At 42.2% G+C, this 18185-nt stretch overlaps 1 protein-coding gene across 10 annotated transcripts in view; it reads left to right on the top strand.

Annotated features, from left to right (window-relative positions):
- Positions 1-9187: 9187 nt before the first annotated feature.
- The window catches only part of LOC100121249 (tyrosine-protein phosphatase Lar), a 321079-nt gene continuing 312081 nt past the window's right edge, over positions 9188-18185 (top strand). For all 10 annotated transcript variants that reach the window (XM_032598649.1, XM_032598645.1, XM_032598644.1 and 7 more), the window contains exon 1: positions 9188-9784. The gene's annotated coding sequence lies outside the window, so the exon portion shown is untranslated. The remainder of the gene's footprint in view (positions 9785-18185) is intronic.

Genomic DNA, 18185 nt, shown 5'->3' with positions numbered 1-18185 from the left:
CGATTTGGGAATCCGTGATAGGTAAGAAATATTTCTTTATTGCTTCTTGTTAAAGGAAGCTTTGTATAGTAAAATTTTGAGTTCCGTCAAAACTTCTAAAAATACTGTTTGGCGTGTTAAAAGTTGAAATCAAGTCTTTTTAGAAATTTTCTGTATAGAGGTGTACGTGTACGTACACCGTAATATTTCTGAAACCACTCCGTCAATATCAATAACATTTAACATGCATATTTATTTTTGGATTCTGAATTCGGGAAAAACAGTTATTTTTTATTTTTAAGAGAAAAGAATTACCTACTTTTCCTCGTTTAGTCCTCGAGATCGACCGCTTTGTTCGGCAGATAGAAAAAGGTTATTTAAAAAAAATCATAACTTTAAAACTAAACATTATAACCTCACGAAAAAAATCATCTCGATGGCTCACGTGTCAAACTATATCCCTTTAAATAATTTCAAGTGATTTAACCACTTATTTTTTCAGTAATAATTCGGGAAATAAAAAAATGAGTTTTTTGTGCCTCGATTGCGAACGTAAAAAGGCCTTATTGCACTTGAGATTTTGGTAAAAAGTTAATTTATAGCACAGTGTGGCTAAAGCCGCTGTTAAGTTACGCCTATCTGTGACTAAAGTAGTCCTTTGTTGCACCGTGTTTATCACACTTGCTACGCTCGTGCGCTAACCTTACGGTGCAAATAAGGACTACTTTAGTCACGAATAGGCTAGACTTGCGGACTTTAGCAGTCTGTGTTATAAAATTTTATACGATACTCTTGACTTAAATGGTTCAGCTAACTGCGCCGTGTAAAAATGTACTATTATAGCACTGCGTGACCTAAGTCCGCGTTTAAGTCACGCATATCCGTGACCTAAACAGTACTTTATTGCACCGTGCTTTATCTGATATGCTAACCGCACGGAGCAGTACAGGACTGTTTATGTCACGGATAGTTGTGACATAGCGGACTTAGGGCAGGCAGATGCTATAAAATAGTATACGATACTTGTGACTCAAATCGACCCATTATTACACGGCGTGTAAATCGCCCTTGCTACGCTCGCTATCTACACGCCGTGTAATAATGGGCCGTTTAAGTCACATGTATCGTAATATACTATTTATGGGTTTTGGCTAAGTTCATTGCGCAGCTTTCAAACTCCTATGAGTTAGTAAGCCCTTTATTGACAAAAAAAAAATGTTGCTTCATTATGATTAAATATAATAAACTTGACTTTGGTTGATTGAGCTCAGTTCTTTTTTATCTGTTATTTCATTGAGGAATATATCAAACTCGCCTAACCTTTTACTTTTTTAAAAGTTAATTTTTTTAGATTGGATTTAAATTAAAATTAAACACTCAAATCTTTAAACAGTAATTGTATATTTTCGACTACTGTGCAATAAAAAAGCTCCTTCTAAATGTTTTGATCGTTACAAGCATAGGATAGTCCTTTTCGTAAGCAACATTCATACAGCGCGAATCAGACAATTAAAAGCTCGCGAGCCTTGAATAATTCACCCCTAAATATGTAAACGCGCGAATTAAAATTCCCTCGCACCACATGGTACAGCATTCGGAAAGCCTCTTCCGTCAAACAAGTGAGAATTACTCCGCGCCTCGGCAGCTAGCGCACACGGCCTCTTTTAATTCAATTAGCTTTGGCCCGCAGTCGGTTTCCGTTCCTCTGTAGGAATAATATTTTCCACCCCGCGAAACCGGAGGTGAAACCAAGCTGAATAATACAAAATCTCCCCGGTGACTTTGAACTCGTCGAAGAGCAGCACCGACAAAATGTAAAATTCAGAAACTACGGTTATACCTACAATTTTAATCTATTCCTCTCTCGAAAGTCTTAAACGCGAGGAGTAATTTTCGGCGTCGCGCTGCAGATGCTCGGTTAATGAAACAGGCTTAAAGTGAATTTCCAGCGAAGGTGCTGTGTAGGGAGGACATAATCGTTTTCATCGGGAGAGCATCGCAGCAGTGTAGCTGCCTGCGGCGTCTATAGTAATCCATCACCGAAGACAATGCGATTACACTCGCGTTTGTGGATACGCAAACTATCGATACCGGCAGCTAATACCTTGGCTGATGACCAAGTGTTTTTGCTCCGGTTAACGACCGAGATGTCGACGATGGATTTAATGTATTTTGTATAACGTGAATATACCTGAGCGCGCATGCCTTTTTCCAAGCACACACCGCGCATTTGAGCTTTTTTCCATGTATAGATCGCGCACCATCGGGTATCTCTCGCAAAGCTTCTATCGCAAGAAAAAGTCCGCTTCCCCTTTCCGCGCGCGCACAATACACTCTTTCGCCATTATTCGAGCTTTCCATTTTTCAACGAGAGATTCGGATTCAAACTATGATAAAAAAGCCCAAACTATTATCGGTCCGCGCGCAGCTTTTCTGATAAAGCTCGGAGTTTCGCGGGAGTCTATCACCTCCCCCCCCCCCCGAAAAAAAAACAAAGTTTTTTTTTCATTTCCCAGCCTAGAGCTAGTTCACCGAGAAACTCGTCCTGCGGCTTCATACAATTGGTAGTGGTTTGACGAAAGAGTATTTCTCCCTCAGCCGAGAGAAAGTTCCTGATTAAGTAGACGACTCAAAGAAGAGCGAACTTGTCATGCCGATTGTGTGGCTATAGAGATAGAAAAGAGACCAGCGCGCTGGATTGAAAAATGCGCGTTCGAGCTGGAAATAGAGGAGAGCCAGTGATTGCAAATTGAAAAGTGTGAACTTTTGTGCGATTCCATTGACCCGTAGATGTATAATAACAGCGAAAATGACTCGAAATCGGCTCTTTCCAGCGTCTAGCGATGCGCCGAATTTTCTTTCCGAGCCTCACCCGATTAAACGAAATTTCCATTTCCATGTAGAGGTGTACTCGAGAAGGCCTCGCTCCCCGCGCCGGAGAAACATCCGGTGCCATTTCCCGAGATCGGGAGGGCTCCGCTCGCGCTCCAACGGCGGCGCAACGCTGGACCGGTTATAGCTACACGCTGAAAATTCAATTACGCAGGATTTATGGCGCTCGCTCGAGCATATTTATCGCGAGGGAATGCTGGCGTGTGCTCTCTCTCTCTCTCTCTCTCTCTCTCTCTCTCTCTCTCTCTCTCTCGGCCTCGTTCCCTTCGCCGTCCTTTTGGGACGTATTAATACCTCCGAGGCTGTGTGTGTGTACGGCCAGGTCGAGTTTGCTCGCATTTTTCTTGCGGCCTCTTTTGTTTGTCTTGTCGCATAATGTATTGACGTTTATACTATGGCTCTATTACAAAGGGGTTGTTGACTTATTACGTAGCAAGCTCTAGGAGTTTGCGAATCTCGCCTGCGAGCGAACACTCGTGTCCGAGAAATAATGTATTTTATAATCATTGAACAAGCTTGCGCTCCTTGTACTTTGACCAGTAACTTCAGCTCTTCTCAATAATTGACCTGGCGACATCTAGAAGTTCGAACCGATCTAATGGAACTTGCTCATACATACGTAGTTTCCAGTCACTTCGGCACTGCTATAATACGGTTGTCGTTATATAGGCACCACGCGAACGCTTACGTGGAATCTAACTGCATAATCAACGCTGTATCGATCACCGATACAGTGCAAACTCTTCCAATAATACATGCAGTCTCGCGATACATCCGAGTCCCTCCGCACATAATACATACACAAGAGTAATTAAAACTCTCTCTCTCTCTTTCGAGCCGCTCTCGAACGGAAAATCAATCATACCTACACCCAACAAGATTCTTCGTGCGCTAATCAACTTACACTTATCGATCAGTTCAGCATCGTACACTACCTATATACCAAACTGCTCGATTTTCCAGTTCGACTCCTCAACTTCCTCTCACTCTCGAAGCTTTTTTTTCATCTTACCTCCAGCGAAACTTTCGAGAACCGGATAAAACCTTCGCTGCAGATTCTCCACATCTATACAGATATGTAAGGTGTACGTTCGGCGTTTCCACGAGAGGGAGCAAAAGTTTTTATAAATTTCTATATATGCCTCGCGCATCCCCCCGAGCGCGCTGATATAATACCAAGTGCATAACGATGCGCTCTTCCAAAGCCTCCGCGTCACCGCTGAAGGATTGCGGTGTACATGTATTTTCGAAATATATCAATTGCTCGTATCTCCATATTCTTCGAGCGAGCGCTGTTGTAGGGAATCTTATTTTCCGTTGCGCGCACGCGCGACAAAGGAAAATTCGAGGGGCGCACGAGCGCGCGCATTTCGTGACAGATTTATTAGATGCGGATTTTTATACCGTTACTTGAAAATCTTATTCCTTTCTCCTGCTGCCTCCTCTTCTTCTTCTTCTGTCGGTGTGTGTGCCACTTCTGCTGCATTCGCATCTTTTTCTATTGGAAATCGTGATTTACCGCACTGAGTATTTTCGGTTTGTGCCGGAGATTCCTCTACGCGTGTATAACATAAGGGGAATGTAATAGAAATGGCTCTCAAATTTTTAATGGGATTCGCTTCATTTCGAAGGCTTCAAAGCTAATTATCAGAATCTGTGTTGAGCATATTTATTATTGCGGGCTATTGTTGCGAAACCGCATCCCTGCAAAATTATACTAGACGTGCATATTAATAATACCGTTAACGTTTATAATTAACATGCAAAGTTATCGTTTGTTTACTTAACATTCGATGCAATTAATTTCTATATAAATTAAGATACGCAATGAATCTACACTTCCGGGAACGGGGGTTCTAGTTACAATTCAAAGGAATAATTTCAATTTTTACATTCGATTCGCAGGAGGAAAATTTTTAATTCGTGGTGAAAAAATAAAATTCAATCTCACAAATCCAGAATATGCTATGGATTTCGAAAGAATATTTCGGGCAAATTTTACCGGTACAATACAATATACGTATGCGCGTATAATAGCGACGAGTCGCGGCAATGTCTTTGCTGCACTCGAAAGGATTGTTGCCGCTCGGCGCTCGATACGTTTCCCGCCCGTCAAAAGCTATCCCCTGAAGCGCCGCTGTATATACCTATACTTAGCCACGTACAGGTATACACGCGCGCGCGCGTGTGTGTGTGTCTATATATATATATATATATATATATATATATATATATATAGATGCCGAAAATACTGAAGGTGCAGGCGTACGCGTTGTCATGGAAACCCCGCAAGCGCAAGCGTATAGTCTCTTTTAGTCGGTGGGTCAGCTTTATTTGTCTGCGCATGCAGCGCTCGAGCACGATGCTGTTAAAGTTTTGGCAACAATGCGTAAGCGGTAATTAAAAAATAATAATAATAATAACGGATTCAACGTTTCGCGAAGTTAATTTACTTTTATACCACAGTTTTAATACAATATTAACTGGGTTATTTTTGGCTCTCGGCGGTGAATCACGAATAATAGTATATTATGCAACTAGGGGGGGGGGGAAAGGGCAATTTCTAACGAGGGTGAGATCTGAGCAAGAGTTGAAGTCGAGGGCGCCGAAAGCGCTCGAGACGGAGACGAGTGCTCAAATGTCACTCTCTTTAAAAAAATATCAATATTTTTCAAAAATTTTCAAAAATTTGATTATTTTTGAGTGTTTTTGAGTATTTATGAGTAGCGGAAGGGAATAGCCATTCTCTCCCGCTGCAGCGGGAGGTAATAATTCCCTCCCGCACGCTCGAAATGAGCAGCTTGCCATTTACATTAGAGGCATGGAAGCGGGTCTTTTTTATGCACGTGTTAAGAAAAATGATTTAATTTATTGATTTTTAAATTCGAGGCGATCAACGAGTTCAATAATTTAATTCGACTCCGCTTTGATATTTGCGTAATTGGATTACTTTGTACAGTAGGAATTGTTCGATTTAAATTTTCTTAGAAATTGAAGAGCAAACTCGTACGTTTCTTTTATAACCCCCAAGAGCTTGCACGTTTAAAACTGACATCGCCCTACGTATGCGTTGGTTCGTAGAAGAAAAACTTGTCACGAAAAATTAATGAATCCCGGTGTAAAAATTGTCCAAACAGTAAAAGTTACGAGATGTCGAGTCTGGTGTACCGCTCGCGAGCCATTTAATCGAATACACCGGATAATCCTTGCGCTCTTCCCCCTTCAAGCGGAGGATCCGCTCTTGCGGAGCGAGTTTAATTTAGTAACGAGTTCGTAAAACAAGGAAAAAATTTACGCTATTCTTTTCCATCGCATCAGCGGGCTGTGTACACACACACACACAATGAAGATTTAATTTCTCTTCGACTTCGAGCTTCAACATCGACCAGCCGCATAATGCGCAGTGAGAACCGCCGAAACGCGAATTCGCAAGATTCTCGCGCTTCGAGTGTAAGCAGAAGCGACGCCCTATAGATATGAGAGAGCGTCAGTAGGTAAAAGCGACGAGAGTAGCCAAAGCGGAGGGCAAAATGAAATAAAACAGGAGCCGCTGCAGCGTGCATAGCAGTAGCTCGGTTGCGCTGACTCTCTGGCGCGGCAACCACAATTAAGAAGGCCGAGATTTCCGACAACACAGAGCGGCTGTACAGCGAGTCTGCGCGCAAGCGTGTCCCATTTAACAATTCCTCGGAGCGTACACGGCTGTTCCTCCTCTTGGCTCGTTGTAACAAATATTCCAACTCGCTTGGGCCCCCCCTCTCTCTCTCTCTCTCTCTCTCTCTCTCTCTCTCTCTCTTTGTGAACACACACACACGCACACACACACCGAGACGTGTACAGACGTGCGACAATTCCCAGCAGGCAAGCAAGCGAGCGAGCAAGTGAACGAGCCTACCTGACTTGGCGTATACGTATACTATACATGCGCACCGAGAGCTGATTGGCGCTACGAATTAATGTATGCGCCGAGGGGTAGCAGCGAGCCTAGTAGAAGTACGGAACTTGCTCTATTTTTTTTTTTTTTTTTGTTCTTTCATGTTTCGTCAAACTCTCCGGAAATATCGCGTCTATTTCTCCCTCAAAAATTCGCTCGAACGAGTACACACACGATGGAGGAATATATTCGTCCGATATTGCATTATACGATGCGATCGCGCGCAGAGCGAGAAGTCGCGCGCCGCTGCAGTGACCCCAAGCGCGCGCGGTAACGCCGCACAGCACTCTCCCTCAGCAGCACGCGAGAGTGGCGTGCACTTCGCCGGAGACGGCCTCTCGACTAGTTTCAAGCGCCCTCCAAAGCGCATAACCTTTTATCGCGCCCTTGCACTGCAACCGCGCCTCCTTTGCCCGCCTCGAATCTGCGGCTGCAAGCTCTCTCTCTAGCTCTCTTCTTTTCTCACTTTGCGGTGTCGGCTCTGCGCGCCTGTGTATAGAGGTATAGCGGGAGAACCAAACCGCCAGCCGATGTCTTTGAGTTTTGGGCAAATGCAAAGCACTTGGTTGCTGAAAAACTTGCTCTTCTTGCTTTTTTTCTCTTCGTTTCGTCCCCTCTCCATACTGCAGCAGATATGCCTTTTCTTTCGACTCGATCTTTTCTAAAGGGCTGCCGTACGTTTCGAGAGCACTCCAGTGCGTACTTTGCCGTTTCATACGCTGTTATGCTCAACTTTTTCCAGTGTCGCTCTCCACTCTCGTTCTGTACTCTTGCTTGTCGACTTTTTTCCCTCTCGATTTTCCAAAAAGTCCACCTCTGGAAAATTGCACTGCTTAATAAGCATTCCTTTGACGTCGGTTACGCGCGCGGCGAAAATGAATTATCTTTATTGTGTAATAACGTAATTACGTATAAATAATTTCGCCTCATCACTCTCTCATGCTTCTGGTTGTACCGATCGTTATAAATCGTATTACGTAATTCGATTGTAAATCACTATATGTATAATATACACTCGATTATTTCAAACGCATTGAATGTTTGATATTCTATCGTTCGTTCCCTGATACAGCTTATCGAAGTGAAAAGAAAAGTCTCATACGGCAAACTCTACGCATCGAGATTACTTGCACGCAAACGTATACACACAAGGAATGGGATACTATACGATATGACGGCTGCGGCGCACAGCTCACTAGTGAATCCATCGACTTCATCGAAAGAATAAACGTAGAAGTACGCAAGCTCGGTGATTTGATATAAAGTATTTATACACAACAGCGCTTGATTGAAGCAGCTGTGTGTGTTTACGCCAAAAACGAATTGGCCAGCAAAGCTGTACACACAGATGTATTACGGATTTTTCTACTCGATTTTTAATTGACTCAACACATTCCTTACTGAAATTTTTGTTAAATGTTCTTAATCTAAAATCTGGTTTACATATCTTCATTCGATCATCGTTTAAAGCAAAAACTTTTTCAGGGTCTTCCACTTCTTATATTCTGATGAAAAATAAGAAAATTCCTCTCGGCCCAAAGACGTTTCCGAGGGGAGAAAGTAGAAACCACACACTCAGCACCTTTCGTCGTAGTCATTTCAAAAAGATATCCCGGGGACTTGGCATCGGTACTTCTCTCAGCGAAACTTTTCGTTCAACTTCTTAATTCTTTCCTCCGCCTTGTCTCTTGCTTCGAAAGCAATTCCTTTTCCCATACGTATACATCGACTTGTGATTTTTCAACGTTGGTTTTATAAGTAGCTAAGTAAACCTTTTAAAAATATCCTTGTCAAAACTCTACATAAGCATCGCCAGACACAAAAGAAATGCCCAATAAAGCCATAAATTCATCAAAAAACAATATCACATGATATTAACGTAAACAAACGGATCGCCAACTCAAATCCCAAATGAAGCTCCAATCAAGTGTCCGCCAAAATTCACAAGCCTCTCGCCAACAGGACAGCCAACACCGTCCTTTTCTCACTCTCCCACTCTCGTAATGGCATACACAGGTATAAACGTGATAAATTATTGAGAGCAGTCGCGCAGCACTGTTCAATGCGTTGTCCTCTCCCTCTTCCCCCGCACACACAACGCGCGCATGCCCCGCGTGTACCTGTACACTCTCAACCGCCTCTAGTCTCTCTACTCCAGTCTCCACACACACACACACACACTTACAGCTTTCGCGAGATAGCGACGCAAGGACGCGATGAATACAAAATGTAACGAGAGAGGGAGCCGCGCTGACGCTCTGTCTCTCTCTCTCTCTCTCTCTTCTCGCTGCGCGCATCGAGTCTGCGCATGCGCGTCGAGCCGCCGATAATTTTCCGCGAGGGGTTGGTTGACCGAAAGAGAGAGAGAGCGAGAGAGAGACAGCGGAGTTGCCGGCTTGCTCAGTTTGCTCCGACGCCTCAAGCCCTGCAAGAGCTCGTGCTGAGAGAGCATCGCGACGCGTCTCGGATTTCACACTCGCTCTCGGAGCGCGTGCGAATTTCACACACGCGTGTGTGCGCTTATTATATACTAAACACGATTCTACATTCGACTATACTTAGTATCGCAGTCGAGCTGTGCTTTTCCGGAGAGAAGGATGTGAATTGGAGACTCGGGAGATAGCGAGAAGTTGACGATGCCGGCGTAGTGAGAGAGAGAGAGAGAGAGAGAGAGAGAGAGAGAGAGAGAGAGAGAGAGATAGAGAGAGAGCAGCTATAACCGATCGTCCCCCCCTGCATTTGGGCATCTTTTTTCTTCGTCCGCGTCGACGAGAAGAAATATACGCTGTGCGGGTGCTCTCTACTGCTGACTTCGCGTGCTTTTGTAGGTTATGAGAGAGAGCGGTAGAACCGGTAAACAGTGTTACTTTTTTGCGTGTTGACGTGGTGCCGGTGTTGCTAAAAAGTGCTGTTCTATAGTGCAAGTTCCAGGAGCATCGTTCTCTCCACTTCTCGGAATCGCGCAGTTTTCTCAGTCAGGTGAGTTCTGTTTTTCTCGCGACGTTGCGTGCCAACTGCTTTTTTCTTTTATTTTGCGCTGGATGTGTATACACGGGTTAACGAATGTTCGACCGTATAATGAGAAGCTTGATTACGCGCGCGCGAAAACATAGAGGGAGCGGAAAAAGGCCGAAATGAAGCGTAATGCAGTTTGCCGTACATGCAAATACGCTTTTTCTTGGTATTTTTTTTCCTTGCTCGAGTTATGTATAATACCGTACTAACGAATGAAACTTTTTACGAGAAGCGAGTTTGTGCGCATAATAAGGAGGTGAAATGTCGCGAAGTATCGAGTTCTCGCGGATGAGGCAGGGAGTTTCGACTATTGTGTTTATCGAATGGCGAGAGACGAGAAGATAATTTTTATTTACTTCTTTAGTCACAAACGAACGATATTCGTTGCACGAGTTGTGTTTACGTAACGTTCGCGGCTCGCGTACGAATTTATTGATTGACTTCGCGTTAACGAGCGGATCGTTTTGTTTTCGTAATGCGAATCGTTGTGTGCATGATCAACACGGCTATAGTTAGTTCGCCGAAAACTTGATATTTGCATAACGTACGCTGAGCATCGAGGACTTTTCCTTAAAAAAACACACAGCTCCCTCAGACAGTGTAAGTATATAGAGTGTAGTATTTCCCCGTAGGCTGTTCCCTCATTAAAGACGAGCAAAAAGAAAGTCCCAAGTATATACCCATACACGTACACACATACATGTATGTACCTAAGAAGAGCAGCAGCGGCATATAGGCAACCCAGACCGAGCGGCGACTCTCGGTTCGGGGGCATGTTTTCATTCGTTGTATACATGGGCATGCTCATGGTTCAACGACCTGCCAGCGCCACTACTGCTACTATACCTCTATGCGCTTGTAGACTAGTGCTAGTCTAGGCATATAGCCTCTTGGGTAGATATCGGCTCTGAAGCGTCGACGAGAGAGCCTAGGCGAGGCTTGGCTTTTGCCACCCGGTTCTCGCAATTTTTCCGTGCCTTTCGACGACACTTTGAACTACGGACCGGAGGAACCTACTTTTGTCACTCGAGGCTCTCATAAAGCTGCCGCGCAAATATTGGGTTAGTGCGAAGTTGATATATTATATTCGTTTTTAATAAATTATCATGCGAAGTTATTAATGAGAATTGTATTGCGACGGCTGAGCCGTTTGCAGCAATCGGGTCATCTATCCCAGGTCTATGCTCCGACGCTTCTGGGAAATCTGTGTAGAGTAGACCACGACCGGCGAGTAGGCAAATTGGATGTGAGAGGGGAGACGTTACAGGTGAATTCCCCTAGCTTAGTGGGTCGTATCTAAGTATGAAGCTATCATTAGAGCGATATTTTAAACAACGCTTCATCGTAGATCGAACGTTTACTGGATTTTGCAAGATTTCGTTAAAATGGAGCGATCGCGAAAAGGTATATGGCATGAGAAATTGATGATTAATTCACAGAACAGTGCTGTTTTCCAGGCGATGCATAAATTTACCTGAAATTTAATTTTCGCTAGCTTTGTAAAGGTTAAATTAAATTTTAAACATTGCAGAACAGTTGTAAGAATTTTGTTGCTGTAACACATTTGTACGGAACGGAAACTATGTTGTATCGCGAAAAATTCATTTTCTTACAGCGTCGTTGCGCTTTTTCAGCGTTAGCGATAAATTTTTACACGCGTAAACATTTACGATCGAAGGGCGTATGTCAATAGGACGTTACTCGTGTGTTTGACAACTTTCAAAAGTATTAACACAAAACTGTAGTGATTTGTAAACGATTGAATTTTCTGCATGTTAAACTATCAAAGAAAGCAAATTGGAAATCAATTTACTCGTGTAAAAAAAATTTAACTTGATTTAATATCATTAATAATCTTTTAGATGAAATATGCTATGAAAGAAACTTCTATCATTTAGTAGCATTAATTATTGCCTGTAATAGACAGTTTGCCTCTATATAATTTGCTCGAGTAGAATTCATTACTGACAAAAGATCAATAAATGACTCAAACGTATTAAACTCTTGTTGTAAAATTGGAAATTAATCATGCCATTTTAATCTTGACTTGAGTCGATCTTTATAAAGCAATACTCATTGTGATATCTACTACTTGTCACGATACTGTTGTGAAATTGATAATGATGATTTTACATTTTTATTTAACATGAATATTCTATATAGATTTATTTATAATTGCATGCGTCAGTTCTTCACGATTTATAATATCGTTACCACTAAAGAGCGCTAAAGAGAGCATAATTTAAGAGCAGAAGCTCATCCAATAAATCAATAATTCATTATTTTCTCGTCCTTTCTGCTGAAACAAATTAAGCACCAGTAAGCGGCATTATTTATCTCACGCTTTAGACAAAACGCAGAACCAATTTGCTGGAGAAAATATAGGCTCTGAGCTCTGGCGCGAATCCTTATTTCGCCTCTCTCTCTTTCTTTCTCTCTTTTTCCCGATCTCATCAATTTCTCAATCTTGATCTACTCGAAGAATTTCCTCTCGTCCATGATAATAGAGCTAATTAGTAAACGGTCCATTTGACTCTGTGCCGTCTTTCACCCCTTGGCTTTGCAAATATCGACAGCGGTAGGTGTATATGCCTACATGTATAGCCGCGATCGATAACCGACGAGGAAAAAATGTCTGCGGAGACGCGAGAGCGCACGAAACGAGATGCCGGCATAATTTAATTTATAGAGCGCCTGGTGATAGCACACGATACCGCGAAGATGTGTGAGAAATCTTAGAAGGCGAGAGGAAGCCTCATAAGGAGCACGCGCGTACACAGCTAATTTCTCAGCTACCTGTCTCACTTTCGTTTTTTTTCGCTTACTCTGCCTCTGCTTGAATTCCGCGCGCTCAAAACTTTTGCTCTCTCCTCCCCCTCCCATCTCTCTCTCTCTCTCTCTCTCTCTCTCTCTCTCTCTCTCTCTCTCTCTCTCTCTGCCTCTCTTTTCCCTTTGTCTTTTTCTTCCCCAAGTGACATTCTTGTGAACTTTTGTCATTCTTTGATGCTTACTCTACGTGCTTTTTACTCGAAAGAGAAAGGCTTTCCCCAGCTATGATATATTTTGGCGGTAAATAAGAACTTTGAGAGATTCTTGTTTTCATAATCAACATTTGTTAGTCTACAGCGTTGAATGCGCTCGTGCTTACAGCTCTGGCAATCCGATTCGGACTGTAGGGGAAAAAATAAACAAACGGAGCAACAAAAATACATTTAAAATTCTGCTTGACCTCTCAGTGTAACTTTGTTCAATTTGGAATAAAAACGTCCAGCGACCTATTTACTGTAAGCTACTCGAAATTTGCAAATCGAGAAAATCGCTTTATCCGATATTTACCTCTTAAAAATAGCACAGCTCTTTTTTATAATTTCGTGCAAGCAAGACGAGCAGATTTTATTTTTGTCCAAAATAAAATCTGTTCATATCTGCACATGTACAGTTTAATCAGCCTCTTCGTTGCAACTAAAATTCATACACGTGTAACAGTGATTATAATCAAAACGGAGAGTCGGTTCACGTGCGGTTAACCACGCGCACGGCCAAATCATATCGGCATCGGCACCGGCAGTTCTATTGCTGTTGAACTCGTTTCGCGGATGCTAAGCCTTATATAAAACCGCATTTTGATACGGTAGCCAGTCCTCTGCTGGCGGCCGAACGAGCAATAGGTAGCTTAATTGGCGGTAAGCCCTCTTAAACTGGCATCAAATTATATTATACGATTTTTAGTAGGCAAATTGACTCTCAGTAATTGAATCTTTATCTGTATTTACAACTCGAGAGAGCTTTTACCCGTGTCAACCCATATACATAATTTACTTTGAATAAGAGGATATGTAAATGTATGATCGACTTTGCAAAAAGCTTCAATTCTGAATTAAAAGTTATGATTCGAAATCCTTTATTAAAATCGTGTATAATCTACGATGTACATCCACTTCAATTATATCTACCACAATAATCACCAAACATTTCTAATCGCAAACGTTTCACGTAGAAAACCATATATCCAACATAAAAGAGCTTCACGTGCAATGTAGCCGAAGACTCGGGGGTTCGAACAGCTCGAAATCGATTGAGAATTCCGCACGGCGCGGGCGTTAATGACGACGGAATTCGCCGCTGGCGGCAGCTGCTGCTAGGTCTCGCAAAATTACAGCGCCGGGGCAAACAGCAACAGTGCAGCAGTGCAGTCTGAAGGGTCAGGAGCCATATGCTTTCGCTCTATACCGCATTAATCTCATTGACAGCGCACGGTATCGGGTAATTATCAGCGTCGCTTCTGATGTATCGGGTAAAAAGAGAAACTGGTTCGAATACATGCATGCCTGTATAACGTTATGATTTTACACCCCTGGAAGCTACCGATGTCTGCTGCCGCGCCCTCTGCTTTGCTGTCCATGCTCCATTGCCCTTTCGCGGCTAGTCCTGCGCCGCACGTGCAGCTCTTTCACACGCGTAAACTCGATGTAGCGGATGTATGGTTACGTGGCGAAGCGCAGAAAGAGAGAGTTAGAGAGAGAGAGAGAGAGAGAGAGAGAGAGAGAGAGAGAGCTTGTGCGCACAGAGTGTGTGTTCAACTACAGAAGCATCGACGGTAGCAGCAGCAAGTTGCGTGTGTTGCCGCGCGCTGATATTCCCTTCGCTCTCGCGCGAACCGTGTCTCTCCGTCTAACCATAAGCTCGCTAATTCATATTCGCTGGCACTTTGCGTACGACGCGCCAGTACCACCCCTCTCGCACATTTGATGCAGCGCGTATAGTCGCTCAACCGCGAGAGCCTCTCTCTCTCTCTCTCTCTCTCTCTCTCTCTCTCTCTCTCTATCTCGCTGCTGCGAATCTCTGCTTCTTCGTTAAGCCAATATGGGATGCAGTCATCGTCTGTCCTTCCACTGCGTTGATGCATAACAAAGCGAGTGTGTACCCTAATGTGCGCGAGTGTTTGTGCATTAATTTGAGTGAGAATGCGTTGAAATTTATGTATGAGTAGGCTCGTGTGCGTGTGTGTGTGATCTGGTTATATGCCTACCGCAACTAACTAGTTGGTAGTCCTCTGCGCGCAAGCCTCGACTGAATAAATTTTATTCAATAATGCAAGTATTTAGGAAACCCACAACTTGGTTACTGCACTGCTTATGTGCTTGGTGTTGCAAATGTGAGGATCTTACTTTGATGAACTTCGGTTTAAAAAAAATGCATGAGCACGCCGACTTGAAAGTTGTGTAAGTAGTTTAATTCTCTTGGAGAATACACCTCTACTTCTGCAATCCCAATATACGCGTAGCCACCATCATACTTAAGGGGAGGTGGGAGCTATAGCTTCGCAAATCCGCCACGGGGTATTTAGTATTACAAATGCCAAAAAAAAACTAAAAGCCGTATTGACATTTTCTATCGGTAGAATGATTCACTTATCTCAAACCTATGGAGCTCTGCTCATTATATTGATGAAGTTTCAAATTAAAAAAGGTTAATAAGTGAAATTGGTGTTTGAGGTTGGCGCTGTAATCACATAAACACGCGTAAACACCCGCTTGTATTTCACAACTTTTACAAAAACCAAAAGTCCGATTGGTATTTTTTTTCGGTAGAATGATTCACTAAACTCAACACTGTGGCACTTTGGTCTTGGTTTTTTATTGCAAGCTTTATTAAAAAAGTTATATGGAACAGAAAAACTGTGTTTTCAGCTTCCACGTCCCCTTAATATACTATACATCATCTGATCACACTGATAATCAATTAATAATCGGTAGCGAATCCATCCCACTCGAACATGGGCCAATAGACCCTTACAAGCGCGTGCACAGAGTGGATCAATTGCGCGTTACGAGTAGACAAACAGAGGTCGATAGATCAAACGTCTTGGCCTCCTATAATGCGTAAATTTTGTCAGTTCCGTGTGTAGGTGCATATGCTGTCGCACGCGAGCACACCCTATTGTTCTTCGTCCGTCTTACTCTAGCCGGCGGCTTAGATTTACTGGTTCTGCGTGACCTTCCGTCCGCGAAATTAGGACGATTCATCATCGCCAAGCTTCTGGGAAGCAGCGATGTACTTACGCATACGCGTATACTCGGGCCTAGAATAGTATAGCAGGTAAGCCTCAATTCGAACTTTATTTCAATTCGAACCGTACGTTACCCAGACGTACTACTATTCTACAATTCAGTTCTCTAGAGCACAATGGTTATTTTAAGCTAGTACAAGCTTCGGGGATGAAATATCGATGTATATTTCTGTATACTTCTAACTAATGAAATTGTTAAACGACGCATGTAAATTCAATAAATATCACGTGTGGAAAAGTCAGACTAAATACGTAACACGAGCTTACAGCTTTCCACTAAAAGCCATTTAAAAATTTCTCTCCTTTTGAAATAAAATCAAGCATATATACATTAAGAACCATCCGCTCCACTCAAAATCAACGTCCCTCTTCCTTTGAGATGACGGCAGCAGCACGCAAGTGCAATGAGCCATTAAACCGAGGGTGCTAATTGGACGTTTGACATCAATTATCTTAAATATTCAATTCGCCAAATTGTGGTGGCGCTAGCAAACGTCACGACCTTTGTTGACATGAAATCGGTCCGCACACACGTCTCGACTCTGCTGCTGCAGCTTCTGGGTTCATGCGATAAGACGCCGCGACGCAAATAAACCTTGCGTACGCTTCACGTGAACTTGGAAAGTCGCTGTATTTCACTGGATTAGCTGCTGGGAGACGACAAAATCTATGTGACACTCAATGTGTAGCAGGCTGCCTGCGAAATGTCTAATGGAAGTTGAGCAAGAGTTTAGTTGATGCTGCCTTATTTGTAAGAGAATGCAATGTTTTGAATGCAAAATTTTACTTTTTTTTATAAATTTTTCATGATAGAGTGTAGCTTAATCTATACTTTACTGAATTTGTTGAATACATAACAAATATTAACCAATATTTTAAACTTGGCGCAATAAAACTTTTACTTCGCGCATGGAGCTTTGTGATTTCAAAGCATAAAAGCATAGCGCACATACCGATGCCCGTATAATGAATCCAAAAGATTTATATTGGTTAAAAGCTCTCAAAAATCTCACAACTGATTTTACGACTGGATTGCATCAGATCGGCGATTTCATCAAATTTATCCGTTTCTCTTTTTCATTTCGAAATATTGCAGCTTCGCGTGCACCTCTTTTTTTCTAAAACCCGGTATTCCACGTATCAGCACTTAGAGTTGGAACGATTTGTCGGTATTTCATATGCGCGACAAGAACGACGCGGACTGCGGTGTATTAATAATCAATAACCGAACAATCCATCGCACTAGTTGAATGCCTATTGTCATCTATTCAGGTAGTGTTAACTTGGTACGGTGCAAGAGAGAGAGAGAGGGGGGGGGTCAATGCCTGGTAGTCGGGTGTGTACGTATGTATACATGTATGGGTGTGTGCGTGCGTGTGTGTGGGTGTGTATGTATGTATATATATATATATATATATATATATATATATATATATATATATATATATATATAATATACATGCATGCATCTGCTGTTGACGCACCAAGCTTAGATCTGCTGTAACCGCGAGACTCCGTGATGCGGAATTTGTCGATGTGCTGTCGTTTACAGTGAGTTGCCGCTTTCTGTAATGGAAATTAACGTATAATAGGCAAAAAGAGTACCAAAATAAATTAATTTTTAAGAGTAAATATTAAATTTCTTTATAAGCTTCATACAAACTTCAATCATTCGAACTGCTTCTAGCTGGTAATATTTTTTAAAATATATGCCGTTCCTGTCCGTTCCTATGTTCCATAATATATCAGAGTATTTGTGTGTTTATCAAACTATTTTTGGTGCATTTCGGAAAAGTAGACGTTCCGCGGACAGTAGAATGAATAACAGAGATGGCAATCGTTTAGAGTGCTGCGCGTACCGTATATCACAAAGATATTTTTTATGATTCCCATGTTGCATTGAAGAGTTCACAATGAATAAAAATATGGGATTCCATATTACTCGTACAGATTTTCAGAATATTAAATGTAGCAAGATTTTCCTTCTCATCGAGTGAATTTGTCAAATATGACCTATTTCAACGGACTTTTTAGTTATTATTACAAAATTATTACTCACTTCGATATAGATTTATTTTCATGAAATATTTTGAGCTGGACTGAACTATTTTTTCGAACTTTGACCTACAAAGAGTTTAAGATTAAAATAGAAGATCGTCAAGCCAGTGATGAAAAAGTCAATAATCATGATTTACAATTTATTGAAATTACAAGCTTAAACCACAAAATGAACAACTTTCTCTCTCGTTACACTCGCTGTTATTTTTTTACACTTATATACTCAGGGTTTAATCA

The sequence above is a fragment of the Nasonia vitripennis genome, chromosome 3, assembly GCF_009193385.2.
Source record: "Nasonia vitripennis strain AsymCx chromosome 3, Nvit_psr_1.1, whole genome shotgun sequence".
In the NCBI taxonomy this organism is placed as follows: Eukaryota; Metazoa; Arthropoda; class Insecta; order Hymenoptera; family Pteromalidae; genus Nasonia; species Nasonia vitripennis.
The sequence above is the reverse complement of the archived record's forward strand: the minus strand, read 5'-3'. Positions and strand labels throughout refer to the sequence as shown.